This window comes from Triticum dicoccoides, chromosome 2A, assembly GCF_002162155.2.
Source record: "Triticum dicoccoides isolate Atlit2015 ecotype Zavitan chromosome 2A, WEW_v2.0, whole genome shotgun sequence".
NCBI lineage: Eukaryota > Viridiplantae > Streptophyta > Magnoliopsida > Poales > Poaceae > Triticum > Triticum dicoccoides.
In genome coordinates, this window is record NC_041382.1 from 361,820,448 (window position 1) to 361,835,939 (window position 15,492).

A 15,492-nucleotide genomic window follows, 5' to 3' on the forward strand; every position below is an offset into this window, starting at 1 on the left:
GTTTGTTGACCATGTTGACAACGAGAGAGGGTGGCGCTGCGGCGAGCGCACCAAAGCGCATGGAGGACGTCGGCGTTAACGATTTTGGAGACGGTGGTGCGGCGATGCATGTGCGCTGAGGCACAGCCAGCCGTGGGAGGCGGAAGCAGGCGGCCCCGCTGGCGCTGGTTTGGTTTTGGCAGCAGGAGGAAGACAGGACTAAAGAAACACAACGGACTGTAAAAGCAGCAGGAGTACTTAACAACCTTAACTAAAACCAGCAGGGGCACTTAACAACCAAAGCTGAGAGCAATATGAGTACTTATACAGGTTCAATCGTACAAAGCACGCCTCGAACAGTGCTACTTTGCCTACAGTTAACCAAGGTTGAGACTGCCAAGCCCCAGGACAATGCCCAGGCGCCACCCCGCGCATCCACAACCTTCTGAAAGCAGCTTCATCTTGCAACATGGTCAATAAACAGGATATTCGCTTTAGAGCCATGGAAAAGCATGAACATAATCTTCTGTCCTATTCTCCAACATGGTCGGGCCTTCATTATTTGAGACCACCCATGAATAAGTATCTTTTCACCTCCAAGGGGAATTGAGTAGGTCGACATAAACATCATGTTGCGACCAAGCGCAAGTCTGACCCGACCATGGTCAGGCATCTGTATAGGAACAATAGAACTCGGCAGTTCCTGTTTCAAGAAGATCACAACTGTAAAACTGTGTATAAGCAATAGTTTATGAACAACATATATAACAGAAAACAGCTCGTACCATAAGTTTCTCGACATAGTTGGACCTGTTCAACGAGTGCAGCAGTGGCACACATATCCCACGTGGCCTTCACCATTGAAACGCCCCACAAGGACCTCGAGACGATCAATAAAGTGTAGGAACTTGTGGATGTCAATCCAGTCAACTTTAGTGCCATTAGTAACAGCCGAGTTTATAGAGTAACAAACGAGCAGACTGCTGAACTCTGAAAAAACCTACACGTGCCACCAATTATAAGAAAATGTTAGTTATAAGTAGCATCTTCGTGAGAGATTCGTTGCTACTTCTAAAGTTAAATTGTGATTGGTTAGATAGAATAGGTGGATTAAGAAGTAATCGAGGCAACAAGCAAGAACCAAATACAAAACTAACATGGATGAACAATTGGAACGACGTCGGGGTGGAAGATCGCAGTGAAGATGAGACCAGGTTCTTCTATTTCCATCAACATTCGTGCGCCAACTTTCAGTCCGTAACACTTGAGAAAGTTTATCCAAGTTCGGCCATAAAAAAAGCAACGATATTCTTGGTTCATGAACCCAACTCGGAACTTATATCCACGGCTTGTCTTCACTGTGACCATTAAACTAGTGTATTCAGTTATGGCAAGGCCAAGCATCTTGAGTACATGTGTTCTGGCAGAGCAAATAATACACTGCAGGAAAAATAATATGAGAACACATCATGTTCAAAAAAACCCCACCCTCCCGGATAGAAAAGAGGATTCTAGGAACATACTGTGCATGCTTCAAAATCATGTGTTAGGATGAGAAGGAACAAGTGTGGCGTCCCGCCGAGGGCGCAGAAACCTGTAGGGTACTCGCACTTTGGGCACTACAAATGAAACACACTAGATTCAGTAGGAAGAAAAATGCATCAACGGCGGCGGCTGCCATCCTAGGATTACCTACGACCATGGGACTTGGATTTATCGGGGATGGATGAAGAATTCGTACCTGGTTATCCATGAGAAAATCCTATGCAATCGCCGAGAGGGGGTTTTCTCTGAACAAGCAGACGAGGGAGAGGGGGTTCAGGCCCAGTGAAATATTGCCGCTTCGTCCATCCAGCTTACTGCTAAAGAAGGAAAGGGCGGGTTGTGATTTGACGGCTCATTAGGCATTACTGTGGCGCTATGACAGGGGTGTGTCTACCGTGAAGTTGTGCACTCTAATTTGTGCATATGGCACGTGGACCCCGTTGTCGGTTGCCCCACATATCAGCGAAAGGAAGTAGAAAGATAGGAGTAACTAGTTACACATAAATAATTTTGATAGAGAGTGAAAGTGCTAGTGATCGACTAGAGGGGGGGTGTGATGAGGACATCAATACAATTGTTACACCCACAGCCCCTGCTGCTATACATACTGGACCAATTACTAGAGCTCGTGCACGCCAACTAAATTACCAGGTACTTTCGTTTCTTGGTAATGATTCTAATGTTCATGAGAATATGATGCTGCCTAAATTGGATACATTTGTTTTGCTTACAAATGAAGGGCCTAGCTTGGAGAAGGATGAACATTGGAGCAAGAACAAGCATGGAGATGATGGCATGCGCAAGGGGAACAAGAACGGAGTTACAAGTGATGATTTCAGGACTTTGAAGCCACCATAATGGGTGCATGAAGCCTTGGACGAAATATACAAGATGCCACTTCCTAAATTTCGTCCCGAGGCTATTTTAGGTGCTGCGTCACCTTATTATTGGGCCAGGCCCATGTAATTTCGAAATACATAAGTATAGGCTATTTTTAGAGTCCGTATGTGTGGGGAAACAAGAGATAGGGTTGATTTCGGACCCCTCCACCAAGGGCCACAAAATTCCCCCCCTCTTCCTCCATATATACAGCCCTTAGGGCATCGTTTAGACTTTGGGTTTTGTTTAGATTAAAAGTTCGCCATAGCTGCAACTTCGCGTACTTCGTTTGTGTTCAACGACCAGACAAAGGCGTCACAGAACCCCACCTTGATCAATAAAGCTTTCATCTTATATTCGCAATATCCAGATTGCAATCTTAGTTTCTTGCTTGTTCTTCGTTTGCTCGCAGGAAACAGACCCTCGTGGTCAGGTTGATCGTGCTCCGGCGTGGTCAATAACCTCTCGGAGTTGGTTTAGCGATTGCTAAGGCGCGACGTCCTCGCACGTTCGTAGTCGGATCGTCAAAGTCGACTTCCACCAAAGCGATATCCATCATCTCATCGAAAAATCGGGACCCTCGCCTCTATCAAAGTGTGCCATTTTCGAGAATCTATCCACGACAACAAATATGCTATCCCTCCCCTTCTTTGTTCGAGGTAAACCTAAAACAAAGTCCATAGATATATCCTCCCAAGGAACACTAGGTACAGGCAAAGGCATATATAAACCATGAGGATTGAGTCGTGACTTAGCTTTTTGACATGTAGTGCAGCGAGCAATAAAACGCTCAACATCCCGTCTCATCTTTGGCCAAAAGAAATGTGTAGCAAGTACGTCCTCCGTCTTCTTCACGCCAAAGTGTCCCATTAATCCTCCTCCATGCGCCTCCTGCAACAACAAAAGACGAACGGAGCTAGCTGGAATGCATAGCTTGTTAGCATGAAACACAAATCCATCGTTAACAACAAACTTGTTCCATATTCTTCCTTCTTTACAAATTCTGCATTACATCTTTAAAATCAGCATCATGCACATATTGATCTTTGATGGTCTCCAAACCAAATATTTTGAAGTCAAGTTATGAAAGCATAGTATAGCGACGAGACAATGCATCAGCAATAACATTTTCTTTTCCCTTCTTGTGTTTAATGACATAAGGGAAAGTCTCAATGAATTCAACCCATTTAGCATGTTTACGATTCAGTTTAGCTTGACTTTTAATATGTTTCAAAGATTCATGATCAGAATGTATAACAAATTCTTTGGGCCATAAATAATGTTGCCATGTTTCTAAAGTCCGAACAAGAGCATATAATTCTTTATCATAAGTAGAATAATTCAGACTAGGCCCACTCAATTTTTCAGAAAAGTATGCAACAGGTTTGCCATCTTGTAATAACACACCTCCTAATCCAATTCCACTAGCATCACATTCAAGCTCAAAAGTCTTATTAAAATCAGGAAGTTGGAGTAAAGGAGCATGTGTCAACTTATCTTTCAATACCGTGAAGGCTTCTTCCAGTGCGGTACCCCAAACAAAAGGCACATCCTTCTTTGTAAGCTCATTGAGAGGTGCAGCAATGGTGCTGAAATCTCTCACAAAACACCTATAGAATCCAGCGAGGCCAAGAAAACTCCTCACTTGTGTGACCGTTTTGGGCTGCGGCCAAGTCTCAATAGCTTCAATCTTGGCTTTATCAACTTCAATTCCCTGTGGAGTAACAACATAGCCAAGAAAAGATACTCGGTCGGTGCAAAAGGTGCACTTCCCAAGGTTACCAAACAAACGTGCATCACGTAGAGCAATAAAAACAGCACGTAAATGTTCCAAATGTTCTTCCAAAGATCTGCTATAAATCAGTATATCATCAAAGTAGACTACCACAAATCGTCCAATGAAAGCACGTAAAACTTCGTTCATTAGTCTCATGAAAGTACTAGGCGCATTAGTTAACCCAAAAGGCATGACTAACCACTCATATAATCCAAACTTAGTTTAAATGCTGTTTTCCATTCATCTCCCAATTTCATACGAATTTGATGGTATCCACTACGCAAATCAACTTTGGAGAATATTGTAGAGCCACTCAATTCATCAAGCATATCATCTAGCCTAGGAATAGGATGACGATAACGAATAGTAATATTATTAATGCCTCTACAATCAACACACATACGTGATGTACCATCCTTTTTCGGCACTAGAATAATAGGAACAGCACAAGGACTAAGGGATTCGCGTATATAACCTTTGTCGAGAAGCTCTTGTACTTGACGCATAATCTCCTTCGTCTCCTCTGGATTGGTACGGTATGGTGCACGGTTTGGAAGTGAAGCACCGGGAATTAAGTCAATCTGATGCTCAATCCCTCGAATAGGCGGTAATCCCGGTGGCACGTCTTGTGGAAAAACGTCAGCGAACTCCTGCAAAATGTTAGTGACAGCAGGAGGCAAAGAGGAAAGCATGTCCTCGAATGAAAATAATGCCTCTTTGCACACAAAAGCATAGCAAACAGATTTGCTGAAATCTAGCTCATCAATATCAGATTTGTAGGCAAATAAACATGCACTTTTCAATTTAATTTCACAAGCAACACTAGATGGTTTATTATTAGGCTTCATTTGTTGCTCAAATTCTTTTGCCACAATCTGATTTTCACTCTTATTCTTCTCCTGTTGTGCTTTATTAGCTCTATTAATATCTGATGAGGACATCAATACAATTGTTACACCCACAACCCCTGCTGCTATACATACTGGACCAATTACTAGAGCTCGTGCACGCCAACTAAATTACCAGGTACTTTCGTTTCTTGGTAATGATTCTAATGTTCATGAGAATATGATGCTGCCTAAATTGGATACATTTGTTTTGCTTACAAATGAAGGGCATAGCTTGGAGAAGGATGAACATTGGAGCAAGAACAAGCATGGAGATGATGGCATGCGCAAGGGGAACAAGAACGGAGTTACAAGTGATGATTTCAGGACTTTGAAGCCACCATAATGGGTGCATGAAGCCTTGGACGAAATATACAAGATGCCACTTCATAAATTTCGTCCCGAGGCTATTTTAGGTGCTGCGTCACCTTATTATTGGGCCAGGCCCATGTAATTTCGAAATACATAAGTATAGGCTATTTTTAGAGTCCGTATGTGTGGGGAAACAGGAGATAGGGTTGATTTCGGACTCCTCCACCAAGGGCCACGAAATTCCCCCCTCTTCCTCCATATATACAACCCTTAGGGCATCGTTTAGACTTTGGGTTTTGTTTAGATTAAAAGTTCGCCATAGCTGCAACTTCGCGTACTTCGTTTGTGTTCAACGACCAGACAAAGGCGTCACAGAACCCCACCTTGATCAATAAAGCTTTCATCTTATATTCGCAATATCCAGATTGCAATCTTAGTTTCTTGCTTGTTCTTCGTTTGCTCGCAGGAAACAGACCCTCGTGGTCAGGTTGATCGTGCTCCGGCGTGGTCAATAACCTCTCGGAGTTGGTTTAGCGATTGCTAAGGCGCGACGTCCTCGCACGTTCGTAGTCGGATCGTCAAAGTCGACTTCCACCAAAGCGAAATCCACCATCTCATCGAAAGACGGGACACCTTTGCCTCTATCAAGTGGTATCAGATTTCCAGGTTGCTCAGTGAGATTTTACAGTTTTTCGTAGTTTAGATCGAGTCTGTTCTTCATACCTATAGTCCACGAAAAAGCCACAAAAAAAAATTAGGGTTAGTTCATCATATCCGAACCAATCTGAGCCTTGCATAATCTTTTTAGGGTTTTGCTTTGTTGAATTTGCGGTTGCATCGTCGTGTCTAGTTGCTGGTCTTAGAGTCTAGTCTTTTAGAGTTTCGAGTTCTGGTCATAAGTTGTCACGCCGCCGCCGCACCATCATCATCGCCCCTGCCATCTACCACCACCGCACCGAATCCGTATCCATATACCACCACCAATCCATGTCCATATACCACCACCGATCCTTATCCATATACTACCACCGCTACCACCACCGCTGCCATATACCACCACCATATATCCACCACCAATCCGAGTTCTTTGCTTATTAGGTTTGTTTTCGGGATCCATCTAGATTCCGATTCGTGTTTCCTTGCCGGAGTAGGTTTCGGAAATTAAAAAAAAAAAGAGTCGGGTAGCCACGCTCCGTTTAGGCCCAAAATTTTTCGAAAACGCATTTTTCGAAAAAATTTCTGGCTATCCTATTTTTAGGTGTTTCTGAGTGTTTTGAGACAGGTGCCATTATAGGAAGTTTTTTTGGACCCGTTTCCAGCTTTTGGGTCCGGGCAGTTAAAAAAAAAATTGGTCGAAAAAATTTCGTGCCCATCCTGTCAGTTTGAGCTAAGAAGAGTTTTGAGACACTCGCCATTATAGTGATTTTTCGCAAAAAAAAAGCGGCGCAAAAAAAAAAGAGCGAAAAAAAATTCCAGAGTGTGCTTTTCCCTTGTTTACGTGCCGCGCCGTGATTTTGTTAGTGTTCTAGGCTCGCGTCTCTAGCACAGTCTAGCCTAGGACCAGCACAGTACCGTCGTTGAGCGTTTATTCAACTTTGCATCTCTGAATTGATTATTGCTGACCCTTTTTGCTACCATATTATAAGCCTTCCTAGCTCCACATACATCTACGTCGTGCGTTTGACTCTCCCTGGTAATCGCTCTATCCAAGCTTTGAGAGTTTTTGACTACAACGGTTGCCGATCACCGCCTGCTGCTGGGTAAGAACTGGTAAGAATTTGAGATTTGCTTGACGGATTTGTGACACCCACCACCACCACTTGTTCATAGTCTGTAGGATCATATTCTTGTGTGTTTCTATTGCTGCTAACCATGCCAGGATCACAAGCCGACGAGATTGACTGGGAGAATTTATCGAACAAGGAGCTTCATGATAAGTTTCAGCAAATGATGACTGAACAGGTGCAAGATGTGCTGAACAATTTTGAAGAGGCCATGGAGAAGATCACTGGCCTTGAGAAGACGTTCGAAACAAAGCTCGATAACAAGTTTAATGAATTGCTCGCGCGTCTTCCACCACCACCACCCGCTGCACCTAACGCACCTCTCCAACAACAACAACAACGATTTACATGTTTACAATATCCTGAGGAGAGACGAGTTGCTGCTGCTGTTTGTGCTTTCACTAGTTTTGCATGTGTATGGTGGTCTGAACATTGTAGATTATATCCTATTCCAACTACTTGGGTTGCTTTGAAAACTGCTATGCGTACGCGTTGGGTTCCACCATATTATCAACGTGAATTGCTTCAAAAATTGCAGCGTTTAAGACAAGGGAAAAATTCTGTAGAAGAATATTATCAGGAATTACAAACTGGCATGATTAGATGTGGTATTGTTGAGGAGAATGAAGCTATGCTTGCACGTTTTCTGGGTGGATTAAATAGAGAGATTCAGACCATTGTAGACTATAAGGAGTATACTAATATCACTCGTTTATTCCATCTTGCTTGTAAAGCTGAACGTGAAGTGCAGGATCGACAAGCATTGGGGCGAACTAACTTTTCTGCAGGACGACCTTCATCATGGACACCACGTGCATCTTCTACTTCAACTGCGCCAGCACCTCCATCCGGTGCCACCTCCAGTCGTGATACAAGAAAACAGGCACAACCACCATTATCTGCCAAGAGCGCACCTGCGGGGCCTGCACAACGTTCTTCTTCTTCCATGGCATCAACAGGGCACACAAGTTATATTATTTGTCGTCGTTGTAAGGGAGGAGGTCATTATGCGAGAGAATGCAAATCTCCGCGTGTGATGATTGCTACCGTGGATGGTGGATATGAGTCCGCTAGTGACTATGATGAGGAGACTTTGGCTCTTATTACACGTGAAGAACATGGTGGAGATGATTCTGATCATGAGACGCAATACATGGCTCCTGAAGACGCTGACAGGTATGAATGTTTAGTTGCTCAACGTGTTTTGAGTGTGCAGGTCACACAAGCTGAGCAAAATCAGAGGCACAATTTGTTCCATACCAAGGGAGTTGTGAAGGAACGTTCTGTGCGCGTCATCATAGACGGAGGGAGCTGCAACAACTTGGCTAGCATGGAGATGGTGGAGAAGCTTTCTCTCACCACAAGACCACATCCACATCCTTACTACATCCAATGGTTCAACAACAGCGGCAAGGTTAAGGTAACACGTACTGTTCGTGTGCATTTTAGTATCTCTACATATGCTGATTATGTTGATTGTGATGTGGTACCTATGCAAGCATGTTCCTTATTACTTGGTAGACCATCGCAATTTGATAAAAATTCTGTACACCATGGTAGAAACAATCACTATACTCTTGTTCATAAGGATAAAAATATTACTTTGCTTCCTATGACTCCTGATTCCATTTTGAAAGATGATATTAATAGAGCTAATAAAGCAAAACAGGAGACGAATAAGAGTGAAAATCAGATTGTGGCAAAAGAATTTGAGCAACAAATGAAGCCTAATAATAAACCATCTAGTGTTGCTTCTGAAATTAAATTGAAAAGTGCATGTTTATTTGCCACCAAATCTGATATTGATGAGCTAGATTTCAGCAAATCTGTTTGCTATGCTTTTGTGTGCAAAGAGGCATTATTTTCATTCGAGGACGTGCCTTCCTCTTTGCCTCCTGCTGTCACTAACATTTTGCAGGAGTTCGCTGACGTCTTTCCACAAGACGTCCCACCGGGATTACCGCCTATTCGAGGGATTGAGCATCAAATTGACTTAATTCCCGGTGCTTCACTGCCAAACCGTGCACCATACCGTACCAATCCAGAGGAGACGAAGGAGATTATGCGTCAAGTACAAGAGCTGCTCGACAAAGGTTATATACGCGAATCCCTTAGTCCTTGTGCTGTTCCTATTATTCTAGTGCCGAAAAAGGATGGTACATCACGTATGTGTGTTGATTGTAGAGGCATTAATAATATTACTATTCGTTATCGTCATCCTATTCCTAGGCTAGATGATAGAGGCAAAGGTGTCCCGTCTTTCGATGAGATGGTGGATTTCGCTTTGGTGGAAGTCGACTTTGACGATCCGACTACGAACGTGTGAGGACGTCGCGCCTTAGCAATCGCTAAACCAACTCCGAGAGGTTATTGACCACGCCGGAGCACGATCAACCTGACCACGAGGGTCTGTTTCCTGCGAGCAAACGAAGAACAAGCAAGAAACTAAGATTGCAATCTGGATATTGCGAATATAAGATGAAAGCTTTATTGATCAAGGTGGGGTTCTGTGACGCCTTTGTCTGGTCGTTGAACACAAACGAAGTACGCGAAGTTGCAGCTATGGCGAACTTTTAATCTAAACAAAACCCAAAGTCTAAACGATGCCCTAAGGGCTGTATATATGGAGGAAGAGGGGGGAATTTCGTGGCCCTTGGTGGAGGGGTCCGAAATCAACCCTATCTCTTGTTTCCCCACACATACGGACTCTAAAAATGGCCTATACTTATGTATTTCGAAATTACATGGGCCTGGCCCAATAATAAGGTGACGCAGCACCTAAAATAGCCTCGGGACGAAATTTAGGAAGTGGCATCTTGTATATTTCGTCCAAGGCTTCATGCACCCATTATGGTGGCTTCAAAGTCCTGAAATCATCACTTGTAACTCCGTTCTTGTTCCCCTTGCGCATGCCATCATCTCCATGCTTGTTCTTGCTCCAATGTTCATCCTTCTCCAAGCTAGGCCCTTCATTTGTAAGCAAAACAAATGTATCCAATTTAGGCAGCATCATATTCTCATGAACATTAGAATCATTACCAAGAAACGAAAGTACCTGGTAATTTAGTTGGCGTGCACGAGCTCTAGTAATTGGTCCAGTATGTATAGCAGCCGGGGCTGTGGGTGTAACAATTGTATTGATGTCCTCATCATCCTCCCCTTCTTGAAATGAAGTCGTCCTCGACGGAAGTTCATCTTCCTCACCCAAATAAGGCTTCAAATCTGCAATGTTAAAAGTGGGACTAACCCCAAAATCTGCAGGCAGCTCAAGTTTATATGCATTATCATTTATTTTCTCTAACACCTTAAAGGGACCATCAGCACGTGGCATTAGCTTTGATTTGCGCAAATTAGGAAATCTATCCTTACGCAAATGTAACCAAACAAGATCTCCAGGTGCAAACACAACATGTTTTCTACCCTTATCTCCAGCAAGTTTATATTTAGCATTCATACGCTCAATGTTTTCCTTAGTTAACTCATGCATTTTTAAAATCAATTCAGCACGTTGTTTAGCATCAAAATTAACCTTCTCCGAAGATGGAAGAGGCAACAAATCAATAGGTGCACGAGGTAGGAAACCATACACAACTTCAAAAGGGCACATCTTAGTAGTAGAATGCAATGAACGATTATAAGCAAATTCAATATGAGGCAAGCATTCCTCCCACATTTTCTTATTATTTTTCAAAACAGCCCTAAGCATAGTAGACAACGTTCTATTGACTACTTCAGTTTGTCCATCAGTTTGGGGGTAACAAGTAGTACTAAAAAGCAGTTTAGTCCCCAACTTAGCCCATAAACATCTCCAAAAGTGGCTAAGAAATTTAGTATCACGATCTGAAACAATAGTATTTGGCACACCATGCAAGCGAATAATTTCACGAAAGAACAAATCAGCAACATTAACAGCATCATCGCTTTTATGACATGGTATAAAGTGTGCCATTTTCGAGAATCTATCCACGACAACAAATATGCTATCCCTCCCCTTCTTTGTTCGAGGTAAACCTAAAACAAAGTCCATAGATATATCCTCCCAAGGAACACTAGGTACAGGCAAAGGCATATATAAACCATGAGGATTGAGTCGTGACTTAGCTTTTTGACATGTAGTGCATCGAGCAATAAAACGCTCAACATCCCGTCTCATCTTTGGCCAAAAGAAATGTGTAGCAAGTTGATGAGGACATCAATACAATTGTTACACCCACAGCCCCTGCTGCTATACATACTGGACCAATTACTAGAGCTCGTGCACGCCAACTAAATTACCAGGTACTTTCGTTTCTTGGTAATGATTCTAATGTTCATGAGAATATGATGCTGCCTAAATTGGATACATTTGTTTTGCTTACAAATGAAGGGCCTAGCTTGGAGAAGGATGAACATTGGAGCAAGAACAAGCATGGAGATGATGGCATGCGCAAGGGGAACAAGAACGGAGTTACAAGTGATGATTTCAGGACTTTGAAGCCACCATAATGGGTGCATGAAGCCTTGGACGAAATATACAAGATGCCACTTCATAAATTTCGTCCCGAGGCTATTTTAGGTGCTGCGTCACCTTATTATTGGGCCAGTCCCATGTAATTTCGAAATACATAAGTATAGGCTATTTTTAGAGTCCGTATGTGTGGGGAAACAAGAGATAGGGTTGATTTCGGACCCCTCCACCAAGGGCCACGAAATTCCCCCCTCTTCCTCCATATATACAGCCCTTAGGGCATCGTTTAGACTTTGGGTTTTGTTTAGATTAAAAGTTCGCCATAGCTGCAACTTCGCGTACTTCGTTTGTGTTCAACGACCAGACAAAGGCGTCACAGAACCCCACCTTGATCAATAAAGCTTTCATCTTATATTCGCAATATCCAGATTGCAATCTTAGTTTCTTGCTTGTTCTTCGTTTGCTCACAGGAAACAGACCCTCGTGGTCAGGTTGATCATGCTCCGGCGTGGTCAATAACCTCTCGGAGTTGGTTTAGCGATTGCTAAGGCGCGACGTCCTCGCACATTCGTAGTCGGATCGTCAAAGTCGACTTCCACCAAAGCGAAATCCACCATCTCATTGAAAGACGGGACACCTTTGCCTCTATCAGGGTGAATAGGAGATTTTTATGAAAGTCTTCAAAACATGGAAGTTTCGAAGACAAACGATAGAAATAAACCTATTACCATGCATCGGAAGGTAGACTACACTAGGCAAACCATAGTCAAGTATTCAATGACGTGAAAGCACAATGACTAATAGCAGCTAGGCAGTAAGGATCAGGTAGGAAGATATTGTGAAGCCAATCAGAACAAGCAGTTACTCAGTGAAGACAGAAGATAATGCAATCATACAATGACTTCACAAGGACCAACAGTAAGTAAAGGGAAGGGAAGGATGAAACCAGTGACTCGTTGAAGACAATGATTTGTTGGACCAGTTCCAGTTGCTGTGACGACTGTACGTCTGGTTGGGGAGGCTGACATTCAACTCAGAAGACCTCGTCTTCACCTTATTCCCCTTGAGCTAAGGACACCCAGTCCTCGCCCAATCACTCTGGTAAGTCTTCAAGGTAGACTTCCAAACCTTCACAGACTTCGTTCACCGGCGATCCACAATGACTCTTGGATGCTCAGAACACGACGCCTAACCGGCTAGAGGATTCACAGTCCTCAAGTGTAATAAGTCTTCAGATCACACAGACAGGAAGACTTAAGTGATGCCTAACACACTTTGGCTCTGGGTGTTTAGGGCTTTATCCTCACAAGAAATTCTCTCTCAAAGGTTTCGAGGTTGGTTCCTCTCAAACGACAAAAGCCGTACTCTAACTCTGAGCAGCCAATCGTTTATGGTTGTAGGGGGTGGGCTATTTATAGCCACTAGGCAACCCGACTTGATTTGTCTGAAATGACCCTGGGTCACTAAGGAACTGACACATGTTCCAACGGTCAGATTTCAAACACACACGGCAACTTTACTTGGGCTCCAAGCAAAGCTGACTTATCCAACTCTGGACAAGATTTGCTTTCATAGTATTCACTCGAAGACATAGGATTTTGGTTAAGCATCACTTCAGTCATTCTTACTGGTTCTCTTGGACCCCACTTAACAGTACGGTGGTTCCTATGACTCAACAAAGAAGAAAAAGAACGACAAAAGAACTAAGTCTTCGCGCTCTGTAGTCTTCATGCGATGTCTTCTCTTGTCATAGTCTTCAATGTGAATGTCTTCACATACCACCTTTGTCTTAAATGTCTTCTTACATTTTTAGGGGTCATCTCTGGTAGGAAAACCGAATCAATTCTCACAAACACATTAGTCCCTCAACTAGGTTTGTCGTCAATACTCCAAAACCAACTAGGGGTGGCACTAGATGCACTTACAATCTCCCCCTTTTTGGTGATTGATGACAAACTAGTTGAAGTTTTCAACGGGGAATATAATATGTGAAATTGTAAAGGATAGGGGATTGTCTTCATAAGTTGCAAGGGCTCCCCCTGAAGATGTGCATATAAGTAATTTGCTTTTGGAATGCAAATGCACATGGCAGGTTGTACTTGTGGAGATCCTCTTCAACTTATGATGACAATTCATCATGCATGAAAAGTATGTGAAGATAATGACATGCATAATGAAAAATGGACGTCTGCAAAATGATATAAGTGCGGAATTTATCGTCGCACATGTGGAATTTATCATCGCATCACAAAATAGCAAATAAGTAGCAGACGACCATCGAGTTTAAGTGTTACAACTCAAAGAACCAAATGTATAAAAACGGGAGTTGTAAACACTAGGCAAAATATAAAGCAACCGCCCATATGGACCCGCTTGAAGACTATCAAACTCATATGCTTCTCCCCCTTTTTGTCAGTAAGGACCAAAAAGGTTTGAAGACATAGAGCGTCTACTCGTTCCCATGAGGAGTAGGTGAAGCAGCAAGGTCGTCGGTGTTGTTAGGTGGTGCAGATGAACTCGGGGCAGTGTCGATGCATGCAAAAGTAGGGGGCGGTGAAGTACCATCGTCTTCGTCATCGATCACTCTGGCATTCATAGTTTCCGCGGAGGAAGAGAACTCAGAGTCTTCAAGAGACGGAGTTCGTCGCAGCACAGTCCTTCTTGGAGGTGTGGAATCAAACTTGAAGCGTTTAGAGAAGCCATCCTCTTGAAGATCATCCTCAGAGCACATAAGCGTCAGCCCTTTCCATGTACGCCGACAGGTTTCATGGGCAACAAAGGCATTCTTGGTGGCAAGATTGCGAATCCTGTTTACGTCCACCAAGAGGCTTTGCATTTGGCGCTTCAGCCAGTCATGATGCCTATCTTGTTTCTGATGAAGGGCAACCAGAAGCTCTCGGTCATTGAGAACATGGGATCGCTTCTTGGGCCATTGGGCAATGGTGCTGTCAGTGGCTTCAGTGAGGGCACGGTGAGGTGCACGTGTAGTGCCAGCCAGAGGATAAACACGAGAGACTGCTTGAAATCCTTCAATGTTTTGAGAGAAGCTTTGATTCTCAGCATTCTGAAGACTAAGATGCTCCTTGGTAGGCTCTGGATAGATGGCTTCAATTGACATATCGATGTCAGGCAGAAAGATCCGATGATTGCGAGCAGAGGGATGATAGGTTACAACTGAGTGTAGTTTGATCAGCCGCATTATCCATGGAGCGTAAAACTTCAAGCCAAAAATGTCAGATCCTGATGCAGCAAGCTGGCGAATAAAGAAGTCTTGTGCATTGAAGATTTTTCCATGAAGAATATGAAAGACCAACATCGTCATTGCGCCTTCTAGCTTGGCATGTGGAGAAAGTCCTTTGATGGGCCAGAGAGTTCGCCTTATGATGTGATAGATGGTACGTGGCAGATACTCAAGGTCTTCAACAAAGAACTCCTTAGGATATTCAGCATCTGGAGGCAAAGGCTTCATCATGCTGAGCATCTGACTCATATTGGGCTCAGGCCTGTGGAAGATGCTTTCCATAGAAGCACTGTGAAGCTGACAACCAGGTTCATATAGATCTCCTGGAGTGGGCAGGCCAGTAAGCTCAATGATATCAAAGGCTTTGGCTTCATGATGAACATTGCGTGTCATCCACTCAAGGACCCAAGTCTTCGGATCCCTGTTGTAGCAACGGATATGAAGAGTGGCATAGAATTGGAGCAGCAGTTCTTCATTCCAGTGCTCCTTATCAGTGACGAACTGCAGTAAGCTAGACTCTCTGAAGCAATCCAGAGCTTGTTCCAAACAGGGCAGACCAGTTATGGCGTCAGTGTCAAGACGCTTATGTGGGAAAATGTGACCTTGATTGTACATAATGCATGAGTAATAACTTCGCTGTT